Source organism: Hypanus sabinus, chromosome 24 (genome assembly GCF_030144855.1).
Source record: "Hypanus sabinus isolate sHypSab1 chromosome 24, sHypSab1.hap1, whole genome shotgun sequence".
NCBI classification, from domain to species: domain Eukaryota; kingdom Metazoa; phylum Chordata; class Chondrichthyes; order Myliobatiformes; family Dasyatidae; genus Hypanus; species Hypanus sabinus.
The window spans coordinates 2,956,532-2,969,209 of record NC_082729.1 but is presented as its reverse complement, the minus strand read 5'-3'; the positions used below and the strand labels follow the sequence as shown (position 1 = coordinate 2,969,209).

At 45.3% G+C, this 12,678-nt stretch overlaps 1 protein-coding gene across 3 annotated transcripts in view; it reads right to left on the bottom strand.

Annotated features, from left to right (window-relative positions):
- Positions 1-12,678, bottom strand: part of LOC132380411 (tyrosine-protein kinase Fyn-like) — a 300,099-nt gene that overhangs the window by 171,044 nt on the left and 116,377 nt on the right. Inside the window, exon 1 of one of the 3 annotated variants that reach the window (XM_059949172.1) lies at positions 1,927-2,053. The exons of the other annotated variants lie outside the window; for them this stretch is intronic. The gene's annotated coding sequence lies outside the window, so the exon portion shown is untranslated. Of the gene's footprint in view, positions 1-1,926; positions 2,054-12,678 lie in introns of those variants that run through there. 3 annotated transcript variants of the gene reach the window in all.

Genomic DNA, 12,678 nt, shown 5'->3' with positions numbered 1-12,678 from the left:
AATAAGCAATAAATATCAGGAACATGGGATGAAAATTCCTTGAAGGGTGAGTCCATAAGTTGTGGAAACAGTTCAGTGATGAGACGAGTGAAGCTGAGTGACGTTATTACCTTTGGTTCAAGAACCTGATGGTTGAGGGGCAGTAACTCTTACTGGTCCTGCTGATGTGAGTCCTGAGGCTCCTGTACCTTCTACCTGATGGTAGCAGCGAGAAGAGAGCATGGCCTGGTGAGAGGGGCTGGCGATCTCTGATGATGGATGCTGCTTTCCTGCGACAACATCTTATGTAGATGTGCGCAATGGTGGGAGGGATTTACCCATGATGGATTGGGCTGTTATCATTACATTTTACATCTGATCTTAAACCTAGCCCCTTTTGGTTTTCATAATACCCATCCTATATACTCATGCTCTTATATACCTCTATCAGGTCACCTCTCAGCCTCCTATGTTCTGTGCTAGTCTACACAACCCCTCCCTAAGTCCAGGCAACATCTGGCAAATCTTTTCTACATTCTTTCTAGTTTAGTAACATCTTCTCTATAGCAGGGAAAACTGTACAGAACACTCGAAGTGTAGACTCTCCCAGGTCATACTTTGTTCTGATTGCAACCATCAGGGAGGAGGTTCAGGAGCCTGAAGACACACACTCAACGATTCAGGAACAGCTTCTTCCCCTCTGCCATCTGATTTCTGAATGGACACTGAACCCATGAACACTACCTCACTACTTTTTTATTTCTATTTTTACACTATTTATTTAATTTAACTTTTTAGAAATATATATACTTCTTACTGTCATTTGCAGCTTTTAATGTTGTGCATTGCAATGTACTGCTACCACATAACAACAAATTTCTTGACATGCCAATGATACTAAGCCTGATTTTGAATTTTTTCAATTTATGGAGATAAAATGTGGAATAAGCCCTTCAAGCCACGTTGCCCAGCAACCCCCTCCCCAATCCTAGCCCAATCCCGGAACAATTTACACTGACCAATTAACCAATGGTGGGGGAGTGGAAAGGGGCAAGCTGCAAGGTGATAGGTGAATTCAGGTGGGTAGGAAAGGTCAAGGGCTGGAGAGACTGGAGAGGAGAGTGGACCATAGGATTGGTCATTGTAAATTGTCCCGTGATTAGGCTAGGATTAAATCAGGGGGTTGCTGGGTGGTGCAGCTTGAATGAATGGCCTACTCCGTGCCGTATCTCAAATTAATAAATTATCTATAACAGCACTTAGAATATAGAACACAGAAATCTACAGCACATTACAGGCCCTTCAGCCCACAATGTTGTGCTGACCATGTAACCTACTCTAGAAACTGCCTAGAATTTCCCTACTGAATGGCCTCTATTTTTCTAAGCTCTGTGTAAGAGTCTCTTAAAAGACCCTGTTGTATCCACCTCCACCACCGTTGCCAGCAGCCCATTCCACGCACTCACCACTCTCTTTGTGAAAAACTTACCCCTGACATCCCCTCTGTACCTACTTCCAAGCACCTTAAAACTGTGCCCCCAGTGTAGGCCACTTCAGCCCTGGGAAAAAGCCTCTGACTATCCACATGAGCAATGCCTCTCATCATCTTATACACCTTTATCAGGTCACGTCTCATCCTCTGTCAGTCCGAGGAGAAAAGGCCAAATTCACTCAACCTATTCTCATAAGGTATACCCTCCAATCAAGGTACCATCCTTGTAAATCTCCTCTGCACTCTCTCTATAGTATCCACATCCTTCCTGTAGTGAGGTGACCAGATCTGAGCACAGAACTCCAAGTGGGGTCTGACCAAGGTCTTCTATAGCTGTAACGTTACCTCATGGCAACTACAGTAGTATCAACTGCAAATTTCCTAACTCTGCTTTAAACATTCACATCCAAAAAGTTTAGAAAAACTACAAGCAAGTAGACAAGCCTTACACTTACCAGTCAGCCCTCCACCTTATTAAGGGTGGGTGATTGGATCCGAGCAGGGCAGCAGCTGAATTTGTGGAGTCTTGCCATTTGTTAGAAGTGACCAGGAACTGCAAAGCACAATTCTACCTTCACCAGCTGCCTCAACCTTCCCTTGTGTTTACATGCATCAGTCTGAATCAGGTCGCGTAAGGAAATGGGTTTGGAAAGAACCCAAGCTGTACGACGTCAGAGTCCTAACGCTGTTCTATCAGACGCACAAGTGGACATAATCAAGAAATGAGTGTTGTGACTCACCAGCTCGTGATCTGTTGTCAGATACCCTTGATAAGTACTGCTCAGCACACAGACAGCTATTCCCTCTCCCTTAAACCAAAGGCACAAATCACTTCCACAGAGATTCATTCCTGAGGATATTTCCTGCATTAAAAATATTTCCCCTTTCAAACTGAGATAGTTTTGGGATTGCTTTTCATCCTTCTTCAGTATGGGAGTGTAAATTAGACAAAATGATAGTTTCTGACACAGCATAAAAAACACAATAGCATGAAGAAAACAATTAAAAACACAATGAATATAAGGTCATAAGATATAGGAGCAGAATTAGGCCATTTGGCCCATCGATTCTGCTCCGCCATTTCATCATGGCCGATCCATTTTCCCTCTCAGCCCCAATCTCCTGCCTTCTCCATGTATCCTTTCATGCCCTGACTAATCAAGAATCTATCAACCTCTGCCTTAAATATAGCTGGCTGATCTGGCCATGGGCTCATCTCCACCTACCTGTCTTTTCCCCATAACCCTTAATTCCCCTACTATGCAAAAAAAGTAGGCTAAAGAAATCCCTCCTCATCTCTGATCTAAATGGACAACCCTCTGTTCTGAGACTGTGTCCTCTGGTCCTAGACTTCTTCCACCACATCCACTCTATCAAGGTCTTTTAATATTCAACAGGCTTCAATGAGGTCACCCGTCACTCTTCTATTCCAGTGAGTACAGGCCCAAAGCCTTCAGTCGCTGCTCATTCAATCCCAGAATCATCCCTGTGAACCGCCTCTGAACCTGGTCAATGTCAGCACATCCTTTCTAAGATAAGGAGCCCAAAACTGCTCACAGTACTCTATGTGAGCCCTCACCAGTGCTTTATAAAGCCTCGACATTATACCCTTGCTATTATATTGTGGTCCTTTCAAAATGAATGCTAACATCGCATTTGTTTTCCTCACCACAGACTCAACCAGCAATTCAGGTGTAGGCTGGTGTAGGTATGAGGTGGAGAATGACAGTGAATGGGGGATGAAGGGTGTGGTGAGGGGCTATGGAGAGGAGTGTGTCAGTGTGGGTAGGAGGTGTGGAGTGTCAGTGTTGAGAGAATTTTGGGTAGGTACTTGGATGGGAGGGGTATGGAGGACTATGGTCTAGGTGTGGGTCAATGGGACTAGGCAGAATAATATTTCAACACAGATTAGATGGGCCAAAGGGACTGCTTCTAGAGTCTATCCTCTCTTTAATCCTGCTATACCTAAACCAGCTGCATCATAGTTCCTGCTGAGGTCACATGTTGTGTGTTCCTGTCCTGTCCACTGAGCTAACATTGCGGTCACCTCTGTTTCTTCTCAACTTGTCTGACTACGTGCATTCTGTCTGCACGGAGGTTTGCAGCGGCCATGCGACTGACAAAATGACATTCCCTGCATGTGTGCCGATGTAGAGGCAGTGAGGAAATCTCATCCCATTACATCTAAAGAACAGCTATCAAGTCCGACTTCTGACCCAGTTAAAACTGGTCCAATCACTCGCTGTCTGAATGAATCATATTGTGCACCATCTCTGGGCCTTGTTAATAGTTTCTTTTGGAACAGAGCAGCTGTGATGCTTGAGTCAATTTAAACTGAAATTAATTAATGCAGAAGCAATTAAACCGTTAGAATTCGTACGGCTCCAAACTGGTGCATTCAGATTCTGATTTTAACTGTGGAAATCACCTGTGGTCTCGTGCTCTGCATCACACAAACACTGCAAAAGTGTCAGCATTAGTTTACAGCTTCAGATATTGGAACTTTAACCTAATATATGACAAGTGGCAATGCTCGATATGACTTGTCTATTTCAATCTTGACAAATCCTTTCTGTTCATTTGCAGTTTCAGAATGTTGTAATCCTGGTGAAATGGGTTTACCACTCTCAATTATTCAGTAGCCTCTAGGTATTCTTACAGCAAGTCATTTTGTGAAGAGATTGTTAGTGGTAAGAGAGAGAGGGAGGGAGAGAGAGAAAGGGAGGGAGGAGAGAGAGGAGAAAGAGAGGAAGGACAGCTAGATAGATAGAGAGGAGAGATAGAGAGAGAGGAGGTGTACAGAGAGAGAGTGAGAGTGAGAGCTAGAGAGAGAGAGGATGCACAAGAGCGTGAGTGAGAAAGAGAGAGTTTGAGAGGGAAGGGCAAAGAGAGAGGGAGGATGCACAAGAGCGTGAGTGAGAAAGAGAGAGTTTGAGAGGGAAGGGCAAAGAGAGAGGGAGGATACACAAGAGTGTGAGTGAGAAAGAGAGGGGATCAGAGGGAGGGGCAAAGAGAGGGAGGATACACAAGAGCGTGAGTGAGAAAGAGAGAGGATGAGAGGGAGGGGCAAAGAGAGAGGAAGGATACACAAGAGCGTGATGCTGCAAGTCACACTTGGTTTCTACATCTGCAACAGAAGGAAATTTAAGACAATGGGAAATATCTCTCTCGTAACCCTAGCGGTTTACTGAAGGTCAACAAAAACAGAACTGCCGAGATAATAAAATACTAAAATACTTCGAACTGATGTGTCAAAAATTAAGTCATAGAATCAGAGAGTAAACATCAAAAAAGCCCTTTGGTTTCATCCAGAGCACGTCCCATTTGCCTGCATTTGTACAATGCCCCCTTAAACCAGGGGTTCCTAACATGGGGCCCACAGGCCCCTTGCTTAAAGGTGTTGGTCCATGACATCAAACCGATTGGGAAACCCTGCTCTAAACCTTTCTGACACACATACCCGTCCACATGTTTTTTTAATGTTATAACTGTTCCCACCTCAACCAATTCCTCTGGCAGCTCATTCGATCTACTCACCAGCCCCTGAGACACCATTTCAACCTTTTCCTCTCTCACCTTGTCTAAAATCAAAAAAAAAGCAAGGATGTAATGTTGAGGTCTCACTTGGAGTACTGTGAGCAGTTTTGGGCCCCTTATCTAAGAAAGGATGTGCTGACATTGGAGAGGGTTCAAAAGAAGTTCATGAAAATGATTCTGAGATTGAAAGGCTTCTCATGTGAGGACTATTTGGTGGCTCTGGGCCTGTACTCACTGGAATTCAGAAGAATGAGGTGGGAGTGACCTCATTGAAACCTATCAAGTGTTGAAAGGCATAGACACAGTGCATGTGCAGAGGATGTTTCCTATGGTGGAGAAATCTAAGATCAGAGAACACAGCCTCAGAACGGAGAGGCATCTGTTAGAAGAAACATGAGGAAGAATTTCTTTTGCCAGTGAGTGGTGAATCTGTGGAATTTGTTGCCACTGACAGCTGTGGAGTTCAAATTACTGGGTATATTTAAGGCAGAGGCTGATAGGTTCTTGATTAGTCAGGGTGTGAAGGGATACGGGGAGAAGCCAGGAGATTGGGGCTGAGAGGGAAAATAGATCAGCCATGGAGAACCAGCGGAGCAGATCAGATGGACCAAATGGCCTAATTCTGCTCCTTTATCTTACGGCCTTTACTTCAAATGACGTACAGTTCTAATAAGTTAAGCAACAGCACAGAACACTGCAGGTCAGGCAGAGCCTATGGAGGGAAATCAACAGTCGACGTTATCTTGTGTGTGTGGCTCTGGATTTTCAGAATCGAGTCAAGTCAAGTTTATTGTCATTTAACGTATACTGTCAAACAAGACAATGTTTCTCTGGACCAGGGTGTAACGCACAGTAGGACACATAACACACAACTTACAAAAGTCAGGAAAAAATCTGCAGATGAATCACTCATAAGTAAACAATCTTAAAATGCATAAATTAAATATTGTAAGGCACGGAACAGATTGACCGGTGACACTTCGAATGTGAAGCAGCAGAAAGCTCTGAATCCTAATGGCCTGAGGGAAGAAACTGCTTCCCATCCTGACCGTTCTTGTCTTTTTGCATCGGAGTCTCCTGCCCGATGATAGAGAGTCAAAGAGGACGCTGGATGGACGGGTGGGATCCTGATAATACTAAGGGCCCTGGGTATGCAGTGTTCCTGATAAATGTCCTCGATGGATGGGAGGGAGATTCCCCATGAACCTCTCATACGTTCTCACATTCCTTTGTAGGGACTTCTGGTCTGATGCTCTGCTGCTCCCATACCAGATGGAGATGCATCTTGTCAGGATGCTCTCAATGGAGCTCCTGTAAAATTCAGTTATGGTGGGGGGGGGGGGGGGTGGGGGAAGCCTCACTGGCCTCGATCTCCTCAGGAAGTGGAGGCTGCTGTGCCTTCTGATTCAGGAAGATGGTACTGAGGGACCACGTGAAGTCATCTGTAATGTGAACTCTCAGAAACTTGGTGCACTTAACTCTCTCTGCAGACAGGGATGGTCATCTGCACCTTTCTAAAGTCCACAATAATTTCCTTGGTCTTCTCCATGTTCAGACTTAATTTGTTCTTCTTAAACCAGTATCTAATAAATCAAGGCTGTGAGTCTGTACCCAACAAGAATCGAATGTTCAAAACTATTTTATTTAAGGGTTTGAGCATAAACATTACCGCAGAGGAGGCAGACTGATTTTATACAATCTCACTTTCCTGTTTTGGAACACAAATTTTGCCCTAAGTAAATACAGCAGGCAGCTTGCAAGCTTCACTTTTTTGTATTATCGGCCGGGCTGGGCAGTTGCGTAGCTTTCCAATCACACACAGCTCACTGCCAGTCCCCGATACTGTCCATCCTGTCAATTACCGAGATAAAAGTTTCTTTAGACTAAAATTCACTCAATCTTTATTCCAGCACCCCTTGCAAAGTCTTTACAAAAATTCCAGCAGATATAAACCAGGAATATCCAGCTCACGCTGAGGTGTTTTGATTAGTGTAGCTTTCAGAGCCCACTCTGTCAGTGGACTTTTGACAACCCCAGGCAAAACAACAAAAAAACAAGTTACTAGGAATTTCCTGGAATTCCCCGAATAATTCCATCAACACACATATCTAATGCATACAATTACTTTGTTCCAGTACTTATTCCTGGGATCACCGTGACATTGAAAGTCCTTTAGAAACATAGAAAACCTATAGCACAATACAGGCCCTTCGGCCCACAAAGCTGTGCTGAACATATGTATACAATGGCTGTGGCTGTGTCTCCAAACACGAATCTACCCTCAGTTTATGGGAGGTGCAATTATATAACTTAATTACAATTCATTTCTAAACAGTTATTACCCTCAACCATCAGGCTCTTCAATCAGAGGGGAGAACTACATTGCCCCATCACTGAACTGTTCCCACAACCAATGGACTCACTCTCAAGGACTCTTCGTCTCACAGCACAGAAATGAGCCCGTCAGGCTCTCTGAGACACCCTGCTAAACTAATCTCAGCTTCCTGCAGTTGGCTCTTAGCCCACCAAACCTAACCACACATCTCAAACACAGATCTCTCTGCAGATGCTGGGGTCAAAGCGACACGTACATCACGCTGGAGGAACTCAGCAGGTCGGGCAGCATCCGTGGAAATGAACAGTCAACATTTCGGGCGAGTCCTGACGAAGGGTCTCGGCGTGAAACGTTGACCGTTCGTTTCCACAGATGCTGCCAGACCTGCTGAGTTCCTCCAGTGTGTTGTGCGCTGACCACACATCCGCAGTTCAACCACCAGGCTCCTGAACCAAAGGCGATAACTTCACTCACCCCATCACTGAACTGTTCCCACAATGTATGAACTCTCTTTCAAGGACTCATCATCTCATGTTCTCGATATTTATTGCTTATTTACTACCTTTTATTTTCTCAGTTCATGCTGGTAAAACCTGAGGTACGGGCATAGCCAAGCACACACATTTCTCAATTTCTAGCAACTTTTGGACTATTCTAGTGGTTTTGACAGAAGTCATTGTGGCTTTCTGGAGATTTACATAAATATCTCTTATTAATAATTATTATTTTTATTTTTATTTTTGCATTCGCACATTTTGTTTTTTGAACGTTGGTTGTTTGTCTGTCCTGTTGGGTGATTCTAATGTGTTTATTTGTATTTACTGTGAATGCCCACAGGAAAATGAATCTCAGGGTTGTATATGGTGAAAATATCTTCCAAGAGTCCAAGCATAAAGCCAATGTAGCTCTCTGGGTCATTGAGGCACGCAAGTCTCCGTACTATGACTAGGTTGTGGTCCTCCTGGAAGAGAAATGGCTCTGGAAGTGATAACAGCACTGTAATTTCATGTCAGTTTGTCTCCCACCCTTCCCTCCTACATGCAACATAAAGCCTCAAGTTATGTGGATTTTCTGGTGTAGTCTGTTTTGTCATTTGCTTTTATGATATCATTCTGGAGGAACATCTCATTTTTTAACTGCATTGCATTTGTGGTTTCTAAATGACAATAAACTGAATCTGAAGTACAGGCCCTTCAGCCCACAAAGAGCATTTAACCTACTCTAAGATCAATCTAACCACCCCCCTCCCACATTGCCCTCCATTTTTCTTTCATCCACATGCCCGTATGAGAGTTTCTTCAATGTCCCTAATGTAACTGCATCTACCAACCCCCTCCCGACAGTGTGTTCCACACCTCCATCACTCTCCGTGTATAAAATCTGTCTCTGACATCCCCCCCCATACTTCCCTCCAAACACTTTAAAATTATGCCCCCCTCCAGTATTAGTCATTTCCGCCGTGGGAAAGAGTTTCTGGCTATCCTCTTGATTTGTGCCTCTTATCACCTCTGACAAGTCACCTCTCATCCTCATTCTCTGTGTAAAAAAGACTTACTGCTGATATCTTCCCTTTCCTTTCCTCCAATCACCTTAAAGTTATGCCCCCTCGCATTAGCACGCTCTCCTGATTTCAATAGTACCCTTAACAACTGAAGGTTCAGTGACCATAAAATGAGTGGCTGCTAAACGCCATGGACTTGTTTTTAAAGACTCTACATCTCACGTTCTCTATGTTTTTGCTTATTATTATTCTTATAAGAATAACTATTATATATTTCATTAGACTATATTTAATTGGGAGTTTAAGGTGATTTGGTGTGTCACCAAAGTCAGTCACAAATTTCTACAGATGTACCGTGGAGAGCATTCTGACTGGCTGCATCACCGCCGGGTATGGGGGGGAGGGGGGATCTGCACCGGATCAAAGTAAGGTGCAGAGAGTTGTAAACTCAGTCAGCTCCATCACGGGCACTGGCCTCCGTAGTATCCAGGACAGCTTCAAGGAGCAGTGCCTCAAAAAGGTGGCGTCCATAATTAAGGACCAACATAGGACATGCCTTGTTCTCATTGCTACCATCAGGGAGGAGGTACAGGAGCCTGAAGACCCCTCTTCTCATTACTACCATCAGGGAGGAGGTACAGGAGCATGAAGACCCCTCTTCTCATTACTACCATCAGGGAGGAGGTACAGGAGCCTGAAGACCCCTCTTCTCTTTACTACCATCAGGGAGGAGGTACAGGAGCCTGAAGACCCCTCTTCTCATTACTACCATCAGGAAGGAGGGACAGGAGCCTGAAGACCCCTCTTCTCATTACTACCATCAGGGAGGAGGTACAGGAGCCTGAAGACCCCTCTTCTCATTACTACCATCAGGGAGGAGGGACAGGAGCCTGAAGACCCCTCTTCTCATTACTACCATCAGGGAGGAGGTATAGGAGCCTGAAGACCCCTCTTCTCATTACTACCATCAGGGAGGGCGTACAGGAGCCTGAAGACCCCTCTTCTCATTACTACCGTCAGGGAGGAGGTACAGGAGCCTGAAGACCCCTCTTCTCATTACTACCATCAGGGAGGGCGTACAGGAGCCTGAAGACCCCTCTTCTCATTACTACCATCAGGGAGGAGGTACAGGAGCCTGAAGACCCCTCTTCTCTTTACTACCATCAGGGAGGAGGTACAGGAGCCTGAAGACCCCTCTTCTCATTACTACCATCAGGGAGGAGGTACAGGAGCCTGAAGACCCCTCTTCTCATTACTACCATCAGGGAGGAGGTACAGGAGCCTGAAGACCCCTCTTCTCATTACTACCATCAGGGAGGGGGTACAGGAGCCTGAAGACCCCTCTTCTCATTACTACCATCAGGGAGGGGGTACAGGAGCCTGAAGACCCCTCTTCTCATTACTACCATTAGGGAGGAGGTACAGGAGCCTGAAGACACACTCTCAATGATTCAGGAACGGCTTCTTTCCCTCTGCCATCTGATTTCTAAATAACATGGAACCCATGAACACTACCGCACTACTTTTTATTTCTATTTTTGCACTGCCATTTAATTATTTATTTATTATACATATTTTATATACTTACTGCAATTCCCGGTTTTTTCTCTATTTTTATGTATTGCATTGAATGCTGTTGCAAAGACAACAAACTTCATGATGTGTGCCGGTGATATTAAACCCGATTCTGATTAATATTCTCTTTTTTTTCCGTTTTGTGTTGCATAGTTTGCTGTCTTTTGCACATTGATTCTTTGTCTGTCCCGTTGGGCACAGCCGTTCATTGATTCGATTGAGTTTCTTGTACTTACTGTGAATGTCTGCAAGAAAGTGAATCTCAGTGTTGCATACGGTGACATATATTTGCTCTGATAACTAATTTGTGTTGGTGCGGCTGAAATTCAGTAGACAACATTGACTTTGCCAACAGAAGCCTGGCACAAGTCTCCCAGTCAGTGGCGTGGCGATGATTGCTATTCAAACTGACTGTGTGTTCAGTGACCTGCTCGACCCCTGAAAACATTCACCTTTTCAGGAGTTATTTTTTACTGCGATAAAAAGGCCAAAGTTAACGTTCAACTTCCGCCAATTCAATTGCTGCTTCCTGCTGGGGAGGTAAGATTCAAACACAAGAGCACTTGTGCAGAAACACCTTTTCCTTGGGGAACCGACCGACCCCCAGCCCCTCCGATGGAGGTTTGTACCCCGTATAGATGCACAGCAGAGAGTATCCTGACCGGCTGCATCGCAGCCTGGTATGCACACACCAGTGCCCTGGACACAGCACCCAGTCCATCGTGAGCACATCTACAAGGAGCACTGTCACAGTAAAGCAGCGTCCATCACCAAGGACCCCCACCATCCAGACTGTGCTCTCTCCTCTTTCCCTTGGCAGCACCCACTCCCGCGCAGTGACTACTGATACAGAAGTTAACTGCAGAATAGAAAAGGCAAGCTCTGCTTTTGGTCGACTGCGCTCCACTCTGTGGGAACGTTGAGGAATCATCCCAGCAACAAGGCTGAAGGTCTACAGAGCTGTGGTACTCACTCACCCTCCTGTAAGCCTCTGAAACGTGGACTGTGTATCGAAGGCATGCAAGACAGCCCAACCATTTTCACATGACTTGTCTTCGCAGAATATCAGGCATCAGATGGCAAGACAAAGTACCAGACACCGGAGTTCTCTCTAGAGCAAGTCTGCCATCAGTCCACACACTGCTGACGAGAGCACAGACCCGTGGGCAGGTCCTGTCATCCGTACGCTGGACAAGAGCGTACCCAAGCAGCTCTTTCTTGAGGAACTGTCGGCTGGCAGACGCTCGCTTGGGGGGGCAGAAGAAACGTTACAAAGACACACTAGAGCCGTTTGACACAGACACGACCACCTGGGAAACGCTGGCACAAAACCGCCCCACCTGGCCTCACACGGCCTCATCCACAAGGGGTGTCGAGCTCACGAAGCGAGGCGCAGTGCTGAAGCACAACATAAACGCGAGCTGCACAAGTCCAGAGCCACCAGCGCAACAACTGCAGTGCCTACGCATGCCTGCCCAACGTGTGCCAGGACATTCCCTGCCCAGATTGGCCTGACCAGTCATCTTCAGACACACCGCATCCCGTCTCAAAGTGACTAACAGTGTCGGGGTCTTCACCGACGACGATGGATGAACAGAGGACTATCAGACAGGAGGGAGAGGAGCCTTAGGCCCCACACCACCAGGTTCAGAAATCGTTACCACCCATCAACCATCAGCTTCCTGAAGTGGTGTGGATAACTTCACCCACCACAACACTGAACTGATTCCACAACCTACAGGCTCACTTTCAAGGACTCTACATCTCATGTTCTCAGTGTTACTTATTTTCTTATAATTAGATGCACGGTCAGTCTTCTTCTGCACCCTGTTTGTCTGTTTATGTAGAGCTTTTCTTACAATCATACTGTACTTCTTTTCCAGTAAATGCCTGCAAGAAAATCAATCTCAGAGTAGTGTATCATAAACACAAGCGATTCCGCAGATGCTGGAAATCCAGAGGAAGACACACAAAATGCTGGAGGAACTCAGCAGGCCAGGCAGCATCTACGGAGAGGAATAAACAGTCGATGTTTTGGGCCGAGATCCTTAGGGCTGAAAGGGAAGGGGGACATTGAACCCATAATAATATCTCTACTGTTTTTGTACTTCTTACTTAGTTTAACTATTTCAGAAATATATATATAGTGTAATTCACAGTTTTTATTATTATGCATTGCATTGTACTGCTGCCACAAAAACAACAAATTTCATGTCATATGTCTAATTCAAATTCTGAAAGCCTTCCTTTCCAGTCATC